The sequence below is a fragment of the Bufo bufo genome, chromosome 3 (assembly GCF_905171765.1).
Source record: "Bufo bufo chromosome 3, aBufBuf1.1, whole genome shotgun sequence".
Lineage (NCBI taxonomy): Eukaryota > Metazoa > Chordata > Amphibia > Anura > Bufonidae > Bufo > Bufo bufo.
This window is the reverse complement of record NC_053391.1, coordinates 385270747-385281238: the sequence shown is the minus strand read 5'-3', so window position 1 is coordinate 385281238 and position 10492 is coordinate 385270747. Positions and strand designations below refer to the sequence as shown.

At 44.9% G+C, this 10492-nt stretch overlaps 1 protein-coding gene across 1 annotated transcript in view; it reads right to left on the bottom strand.

Annotated features, from left to right (window-relative positions):
- The window catches only part of RAI2 (retinoic acid induced 2), a 61174-nt gene that overhangs the window by 3032 nt on the left and 47650 nt on the right, over nt 1–10492 (bottom strand). The gene's annotated exons all lie outside the window — the stretch shown is intronic.

Sequence of the window (10492 nt, the reverse complement as noted above, 5' to 3'; positions counted from 1 at the left end):
ATGCTGAAGACCAGCAAATTGGTGGTGGAGGCTTTATACACATGCTCCTGTATTATGCTTTATCTCTTTTCCTTCCACGCTGGCAGGCTTTGTGAATCTGTACGCATTCCCCACTTGAAATGCTTGTCCACACTTACAGGTAAGACAGCGCTGTCAAGAAGCTCTCATAACACAGCACACAATGACCCTTGCAGCAGCTTATTAATCTCCTGCAGAAGAATGGAGGAGCTGGCCTATTACGCCTGACACACATCACAAATTAGCAGTGTAGTTACCACCAAGTCATGCATGTGACAGATGCTGACAGACCCTTTCCTTGTAACCGAAACAAATGAAAACCTTAAACTGACCTTTTTAGCGTCAGTTTTCGAAAACTGTGATGACCTTCAGTAAATGCTAATCCGGCTCTCAACTAATCTACACATCACATCAAGCCCACAGAGAGAGACACAACTCTAGACAGTGTCATTTATGTGCATGTCTATCAATGCTGAGTACGTTTGAATCTTTAGCACCAGATGCAGTCATAGCCCAACATGTATCAATACCAAAACCTAAAATAATAATGCAGTTTTCTTGGAGAATCCAAAGTGCCTCCAAATAACAGATAAAATATGGGGAGATAGCTGTTGATCATGATCTACTGGTAATGTTGCGGCTGTTAGTCACTTTTATTGGGGCAACTTTGTCACACATTATTGGGAACATTATTATGGCAATATTAATAGGGGCCCTATGATAGCACATTACTGGTCGAAATCTTGACATTATTGAATAAAAAAAATGAAAGATTTGTTACAGAAGCCAGATCATAATGAGTAAGCAAACACCCTATGTTATAAATACAAGGAATAATTTCATAATATAGCACATTCAATTGAAATGACATGCTTTATTTTAAAGGGAACCTGTCACCATGAAAATGCAAAGTGAGCTATAGCCACCAACTTATAGAGCAGAAGAAGCTAAGCAGATTGATATAGTTTTATGGGAAAAGATTTAGTATAACTTGTATTTCATTCATTTAGTCCTGCTCATTCTGGACTTTGAAGGCAGGGAAATGGTCCTATCAGGGACTGACAGCCTTCCCTCTATGACTATGTACACAGATAGCTGTCAGTCACTGACTGAAGTCCAGGAGACAGTCCTATCAGTGACGGACAGCCTCCCCTCTATGACTGTGTACACAGATAGCTGTCAGTCACTGACTGAAGTCCAGGAGACGGTCCTATCAGTGACTGACAGCCTCCCCTCTATGACTATGTACACAGATAGCTGTCAGTCACTGACTGAAGTCCAGGAGACGGTCCTATCAGTGACTGACAGCCTCCCCTCTATGACTGTGTACACAGATAGCTGTCAGTCACTGACTGAAGTCCAGGAGATGGTCCTATCAGTGACTGACAGCCTTCCCTCTATGACTATGTACACAGATAGCTGTCAGTCACTGACTGAAGTCCAGGAGACGGTCCTATCAGTGACTGACAGCCTCCCCTCTATGACTGTGTACACAGATAGCTGTCAGTCACTGACTGAAGTCCAGGAGACGGTCCTATCAGTGACTGACAGCCTCCCCTCTATGACTGTGTACACAGATAGCTGTCAGTCACTGACTGAAGTCCAGGAGACGGTCCTATCAGTGACGGACAGCCTTCCCTCTATGACTATGTACACAGATAGCTGTCAGTCACTGACTGAAGTCCAGGAGACGGTCCTATCAGTGACTGACAGCCTCCCCTCTATGACTGTGTACACAGATAGCTGTCAGTCACTGACTGAAGTCCAGGAGACGTTCCTATCAGTGACTGACAGCCTCCCCTCTATGACTGTGTATACAGATAGCTGTCACTGACTGAAGTCCAGGAGACGTTCCTATCAGTGACTGACAGCCTCCCCTCTATGACTGTGTATACAGATATCTGTCACTGACTGAAGTCCAGGAGACGGTCCTATCAGTGACTGACAGCCTCCCCTCTATGACTGTGTACACACAGATAGCTGTCAGTCACTGATAGGACCGCCTGCTTCACTTCACAGCCCAGAATGAGGGGGAATATAAATGTATAAAATACAAGTTATACTGAATCTTTTCCCATTAAACGATATATCAATCTGCTCAGCTTCTCCTGCTCTATAACCTGCTGCCTGCAGCTAAGAAACCATGTTCAGCATGACAGGTTCCCTTTAATGGGTCACTTTTATGGGGACTCAGTCTGCAAAACATTCAAAATGGAATTCGGTCTGAAAAAATTTATATATAGCCGTTTAGACATTAATGGCTGTGTGTTCAGTTATTTTGATGGCACACTATACACTGACTACTTGGTATCAAAGTGTCCAATCTTCAGTGTTGTCCCATGAAAAGACATGATAAAATATTTACAAAAATGTCAGGGATGTACGCACTTTTTTGAAATACTGTTCTGTGTTTAGAGACGCACCTGGTTTTGAGTAAAAAACACTGATGGAAATCACTGACTGTGTGAATAAGGCATTAGGTTCTTTCATACGGGCAAGTTTTCCGTGAACACTTTGTACCCGCACTGAATCATGACCCATTCATTTCAATGGGGCTGTGTACATGTGCAATGTTTTTCACGCATCACTTGTGCTTTACGTGAAAATCGCAGCATGTTCTATATTCTGCGTTTTTCACACCCCATTCATAGAATTGAATGGATCTGCGTGAAAATCGCATTGGATCCGCAAGCAAGTGCAGATGCTATGCGATTTTCACGGATGGTTGCTAAAGAGATGATTTTAAATCGGAATGAGGTCCATTCACTTTATTATTTTTCATTATAACATGGTTATAATGGAAAATAATAGCATTCTTTAAAGGGTTTCTATCACTTTGTTTCACCTATTTAGCTTTCAGACACTAGCGATCCGCTAGTGTCTGCTTTATCTAACCATCCTAATATAAGAGCTTATTGTCCTGCCGTTTAGCTAAAAAAATAACTTATATAGATATGCAAATGAGCCTCTAGGTGCTATGGGGGCGTGATTAGCACCTAGAGGCTCCGTCTACCTTAACAAACTGCCGCCGCCCAGCGCGTCCCTCCAGCCCGCCCATGTCCAGCTGAAGCGATCCTCTCCGTGCGCGTTTCTGTTCTGCGCATGCGCAGTGAATGTCTGATGCTTCCCTGCTCAGACATCTCCACTGCGCCTGTTCCTCGGAGCACTATGACGTCATCGGCGCAGGCGCAGTGGAGATGTCTGAGCAGGGAAGCGATCAGACATTCACTGCGCATGCGCCGAATACGAGGAGCATCGCATTCCGGAGGAGATGGGCGGGCTGGAGGGACGCGCTGGGCGGCGGCAGTTTGTTAAGGTAGACGGAGCCTCTAGGTGCTAATCACGCCCCCATAGCACCTAGAGGCTCATTTGCATATCTATAGAAGTTATTTTTTTAGCTAAACGGCAGGACAATAAGCTCTTATATTAGGATGGTTAGATAAAGCAGACACTAGCGGATCGCTAGTGTCTGAAAGCTAAATAGGTGAAACGAAGTGATAGAAACCCTTTAATATAGAATGCTAAGTAAAATGTCCATTAAGGGACATTATACTTAGCATTCTGTATTAAAGAATGCTATTATTTTCCATTATAATCATGTTATAATGGAAAATAATAAAATCTACAGAACACCGAACCCAAACCCGAACTTCAGTGAAGAAGTCCGGGTTCGGGTCTGGGTCCCACATTCAGTTTTTTATCATGCGCGTGCAAAACGCATAAAAAAACTGACTGAAATTGCGTGCGCACTCACGCGGGTTTCCCGCAATGCACCCGTAATACATCCGGACCTCTTCCGCGACGCCCGTGTGAAAAGGGCCTTAGAGGGTAAGACTACATTCACACAAGTGTCAAAGAAATCCGCCAGGCTGTTCTGGCAGAGAATAACCTGTTGGAGTTCTCTGGATCCAGCATAGCCGGATACTGCCGTGTGCCCCACTGGACCTTGTTGACTATAATGGCATGTGGCAGAGATTTGACCGCTCCCAGGCTACATGCTGGGATTTGGCTGGAGAAAAACCATTGCATGCAGCAATTTTTGTCTGTCCGAATCCCAGCTGATATGCCGGGGAGTGGCCTGATCCCCAGCATATCCTATTCTAGTCAATGCACTATCCGGCTATGCTGAAACCTGCAAACTCCAGCAGGCTGTTCTCTGCCGGAACAGTCTGGCAGATTTTTTTGACCCATGTGTGAAAGTAGCTTAACTAACCTTTTTTATAACTTTAAAACTATTCTAAATACCCTAAAACTCATTTTTGTCCAAGGCGAGATGTGGTTGCTGTGCTACGCGTTTCCGTAGTTCTCATGCACAGCAATGAGAGCTGCTGAAACAGCAAAAGGCCAAGGGAGGTGGTCAGGCCTCTGTCTCATCTCGCCTTATTAATAGCGAGATAAGACAACCCCTTTAATGTGAAAGCTGCATGATATACTACTCCGATCAGAGCATCTCCACAGAGTTGTCAGTAAATGGGCAAAATGTTTTCTTGAATCTCAGAATGTTGCAGATTACATGCTAGGATATATGAAGCATCCAAGAGCTCTGGTATTCTTGGCAGTTTAATTATTGGTGTTTGAAGTCCTGCATTTGGAATATACAAATTGTACGGTGAAAGGGAAAAACAAATGGTCCATTTCCTAAATATTTCATCCTCCAAAACATAAAGCATGCAAGGAATAAGCTTATCTGGAGATGTCAGCGTTGCCAAGCAGACAATTGTGCACTTTATGGCAGTGCTTTGAAGGTTACACTACACAGCACACAAGTTCATGTGAGGTTCAGCTGCTCCTTTCTCGAGCAAGCAACTAAAGCAGCAGACAAGGCATCTTCTTTTGTTTTGCAGGATAGATGAAGCTGGTGGCAGGGAAGCTGACCTGCCAGCAAAACACAATAAAGTACAACGTGCATGTTTACAATGCTCAATGCTTCAAAACCGGGGCCAAATGAACACTACAGGAATGGGAGGTATGACTACTGCAGTTCTATTCATTTACAGTAATAAACCATTTCAGTATGTACTGTGACATGGAAGTAAACAAGAAAACCAACGCTTCAGACAGGGGGAACGTTGCCAGACCATACACAAGATAATGTTCAACCAAGAGTCAAGACCACCCAATAGGATGTCCAAGAAAGCTGGCATGATACTGGTGCTAAGGAAACTGACTTGGTTGTCCATAGTAATCCGATTCCATCTTTCATTTTTTTCAGAGCTCCTCTGGCAAATAAAAGGATCAACCTCATCGGTTGCTATGGCCAACTGAGGCAGTTTGGAGGAATGTCCCCCTATGTTTTTTTTATTTACCTTTTTTTTTGGAGCGCAATACGCTGCAGCCAGATGTTACACGTTGGCCAATAGGATATTACAAAATGTGCAACAAACACTGCTTTTTTGTAGAAGAGCTTTAAAGCCCCATTCACACAGGGTTTTTGCCAGGGAAGTTTGGAGTGGAATCTGGTAGCGGCGCTTAATCAGCCTCCCACTGTTTTTAAAGGGAGGCTGCGCGTAGGGAGTCTGTCACCAGATTGTGACCTTATAGACCGCTTACATAGCGCTATAGCATAGCATAGTCTATGATTCTAATGGTACCTTTGATGTTTGCTTGTGAAGTTCCCCCAAGGCAAAAACTGACTTTTATTCATATGTAAATTAGGGCTCGCAAGTGCCCAGGGCGGCGTTCACCTCGTTGGAGCCCAGGCTGTTCTCCCTCTTTTCGTCATATCCCCACCCCAGCCTCTTCCTCTGCCCGCCCCGCTCTTCCTTTGCGTCCTCCTTCTCTGCAGCGAGATCCCGCGCCTGCACTATCCATTGCTTGGCCGGGGCATGCGCACTGCGATGCCCATTGTGGGTGTCTCTGGTCCGCCTCCTCGTCGCTGTTTCTCGCCGTTGGCCGGCGCATGCGTAGTAGCTACTGCGACGCCGTGCCCACAATGGGCATCGCACTGCGCATGCCCCGGCCAAGCAATGGATAGTGCAGGCGCGGGATCTCACTGCAGAGAAGGAGGACGCAAAGGAAGAGCGGGGCGGGCAGAGGAAAAGGCTGGGGCGGGGATATGACGAAAAGAGGCAGAACAGCCTGGGCTCCAAACGAGGTGAACGTCGCCCTGGGCACTTGCAAGCCCTAATTTACATATGAATAAAAGTCAGTTTTTGCCTTGGGGGAACTTCACAAGCAAACATCAAAGGTACCATTAGAATCATAGACTGCTATGCTAGAGCGCTATGTAAGCTGTCTATTAGGTCAAAATCTGGTGACAGACTCCCTTTAATGCAGCCGTGGTTTATCAGTTTATAGCTGCGTAAGAATGTTTTGGCATCATTTAAAAGCCAAAAATGCAAAGAAAAAGATGTAACATGGCAACACCCTAATGGGGTTTTCTATGGAAATAATTGATTTATTTTTTAAATGGGCCACAAAGGTAGCTGCAACTATCAGGCATAATTAGTTCACTTATGCAATGTGAACTCCGGAAGCCTGATCCGGCAGAGGTATAAACAGACGCAGTTTAAAAAATCATGCATGCTGTACTTTTTGTCTGGCTTTTGACTAGATCCCCTTTGATCCCATTGTATGCCGGATAGGGTAAGCTTCGTCTGTCTATTCCTCTGCCGGAGTTCACATTGCATATGTGAACGTAGCCTTATACTTATCCTTACCTTCTGGCTTTGGCTGAAAACCCTACAGGAAAATCTTGTATTCCTCTCAGTGGGAGAGAGAATCCTTGACTGACAAATCAGCCCCCCACTAATGGGTACAGTGAATTGAAATTAAAACTAATCTATTATTTTATATATCTGGATCTGAACTGAAAAAGTGAATTAAAAATACGAGTGTCATAGGTGTCACGGCATTCTCACTCTTAGGTCTCATGCACACGACCGTTCTGTTTTTTGCAGTCCGAAAACCGCAATGGATGTGTCCTCCCAGTAGTCAGTGGACTGAGATAATAAGGCCTCTTTCACACGAACGTAAGGGTTCCATGCCCGCGCTGTGGACCGCAAATCACTTGAATGGGGTCCGCGATCCGTCCGTTCCGCTAAAGATAGAACAAGTTCTATCTTTTTGCAGGACGAAAGAACGGAACACCACAGAAGCACTCCGTAGTGCTTCCGTGGGGTTCCGTTCTGTGCTTCCATTCCGCACCGCATCTCCAGATTTGGGGACCCATTCAAGTGAATCGGTCCACATCCGTAATTCAGAATGCACATGGCTGGTGACGCGTGTATTGCGGAACCGCCGTATGCGGTCTGCAGCACGGAACCCTTACGTTCGTGTGAAAGAGGCCCAAGAGTGAGAATGTCGTGACACCTATGACACTCATATTTTTAATTCCTTTTTTCAGTTCAGATCCAGATATATCTTAAAGGAAATACAATATAATTAGTTGCGATCCCCTAGAATACTTACCTCCCTATATATACATTTTCTTCTACAGGAAAATCTACCACAAAACCTCCTCCAAAAAACTCTTTGTGAACCCTTAGTTTTCCTTTAAACCTTGAGTCACATTTACCTGCTCTATTGCAATAGGCTGTGATGAAGGTGTCCAACTACGGGAAATCACAGTGCTCCAAGGATTCAGCCCCAACCCCTGGTGCTCCAACTTGCTCATTTGTATATGAATAAAAACGTAAATATGATTAGCTCCATCAGGCAGTAAGCCCAGTTTAATAGGGTTGATTATGCTGACAAAGCCAAGTTGTATAGTTTTGTGACCTGTGAGCTCTAACACAATTCTCCTTTCTACTGATCCAGTGTATTTTAAGGTGGAAATCTCTGTTCCCAGGCATATTTATCTTCTTACGCTATATATAGGAGGAAATGACAAAGATCGGTAGTGACTGTAGAGATACTTCCATCAACTATGGTTACTATAACTTTTGGATCTTAGGTCAGATAATACTATTCGAGAGAAGGACTTCTCACATAATTTTTAAAGTGGGCAGAAGGCAATGGATTCCAAAATGTTCATATGTACTCACAACATATAAGCAAATAAACTGCCTTGTGTTGAATTAAGAGGGAAAGCAAGACTAGATGACTGGACCGCTACTGCCAAGAATAACGTCATCTACCTGCAGCATCATGAGCAAATATTACACCTTCCATAGCTGCGTATATTCTTATTAAATCCAAGAAGTTATAATTGAGGATTTAACCAGTTCTAATTGTAGACCTGCTCATGCACAGTATAGTGAAGTGAAGCTGGTAAGGATCAATTGTCATCATGCTTCAGTGCATCTGCTGACAAGAGGCATGGCTTCAGTTTTTTCACATTAAAGACAGTGTAGTCGTATCGTCTGATTCTGTCTCAACAAGCCAAGGTGCTTATGAAAGTTATTTTAATTTGATTAATTGCAGTTAATCATGCTGGCAGAAAATGTAATCTTACAACAGCCACATTATACACATGAGGCTCCGACCCTCATGAGCAAGGTAATGTTTTCTAGTATAAAACATACCAGACATTAAGCCCGTTACAATAACGGGCGCTAGAACAGTAGTGCATAAACATTAGTAGGAACAGTCTATATTAAATGGCAAGGGAACTTGACCACATTGTATGGCTGAGACTGCTGGCACTGTGATTGGTGGCACTGACCGCTGGCTGAGATGGCTGGTGGCCAAGACTGTTTCCTGTGGCTGAAACTGCTGGCACTAACTGGTGGCTGTGGCTGGTGGCTGGTGGCCGAAACTGATGGCACTGACTGCTGGCTGTGAGTGCTGCCTGCCGCTGGTGGCTGAGACTGCTGGCACTGACTGGTGGCTGTAGCTGAAACTGCTGGGTGCAGCTGGTGGCTGAGACTGCTTGCACTGACTGATGGCTGTGGCTCTGACTGGTGCGTGTGGCTGGTGGCTGGGGCTGAGACTGCTGGCTGCAGCTGGTGGCTGAGACTGCTGACACTGACTGGTGGCTGTAGCTGAAACTGCTGGGTGCAGCTGGTGGCTGAGACTGCTTACACTGACTGCTGGCTGTGGCCGATACTGCTGGCTGTGGCTTGTGGCTGAGACTACTGGCACTGAGTGCTGGCTGTGGCTGAGACTGACTGGTGGCTGAGACTGCTGGCACTGAGTGATGGCTGAGACGGCTGGCACTGACTGGAGGCTGTGGCCAGTGGCACTGACTGTTGGCGCTGACTGGTCGTGCTGAGACTGTTGTCAGCAACCGGTGGCTGAGACTGCTGTCAGCGGCTGCTGTCTATGGCTGAGAGTGCTGGGACTGTGTGGCTGTGTGATGCAGGGACAGTAATGTCGCACTCATGTGGGCGGCGCGGTTGCGTGTGGGGCGGCAGTGATTGGGCGGTGTGCTGGTGTGGGCGGTGCAGGTGGCGTTTGGAGCGCCGTGTGTTGATTGGTCGGCGCACCGCGCATGCCCAGTTCAATTATCGGCATACACGCACAGACACGCAGCCCTGAGCACGTACACAGGGCTTTTATTACTACGGTTTAGGGTTAATTTACACTGCATTTGATGCGTACTTGTTGGCATAAATCAAGAGATACTCCCAAAATTTCCTCCTACATGTCACTCATGTACTTCCACAGCTTTTGCTAAGCACAAAATAATAATAAAAAAAAAGCAATGAATGACTACGAACCATGGAAGAGAGGCATGTTGTCCTATGATCTGCTGCACAAGGAACGTAAAAAAAATGCATGTTTGCAGAAGCTATTGGAGATGGTGGCACCTTCCCAAATGAAAGAAACATAGATGTGAAAGCCAATTACTGAAGAACAACATTTGACCTTGCATTTCCGGGCAACTGAGCATTCTTTGGAAGATTTATAGATTACAAATGGTAAATCGCTATAAAGGCTTGGTTGTATTGTTCCTGAGATGTTTTCCGTCATTAAAAGATGGATATATGAATGCAAATGAATGGTATGTTTATTAAAATCTATTGCAATTACAATCCAGGGAAGGAAATGATTGAGGAAAACCAACTCAAATATTGATTTAATATTGCAGGAACAGACACAATGTACAATGTGCCAACATGCAGTGAATGTGCTGAACCAGACTCGAGTATGTTAATAAATGTATTTGAACTTGTTTTGCCTAATCTCCAGAGTATGGTTATTGTCAGTGACTGTCCAGCAGAAAAGGCCACACTTGGACCTCCTGAAGTGAAATGTGAGTCTTTATTACCTCCATTAGGACTCTCTTTCACATACCAAACATATACATTCCAATCACACATGCAGTCATCAATAAAAAATAAAATAAAACAAGCTTTTTTGCTCATGTGTTTTAGGGTGGCGTCAAACACACTTCTTTTTGTGGCAGTTTTTGACCCAAAGCCTGAAGTGGATCTAATAAAAGTCCTTCCGTTATATCTCTCATTGCCCTTCTTATCCACTTCAGGCTTTGGCTCCAAAAACTGCCACAAAAAGCAGTATGTGTGACAACACCTTTAGAGCTCATGCACACAAACGTGTGCCAGCCATGGCCGTATTGAGGCCTACAAAC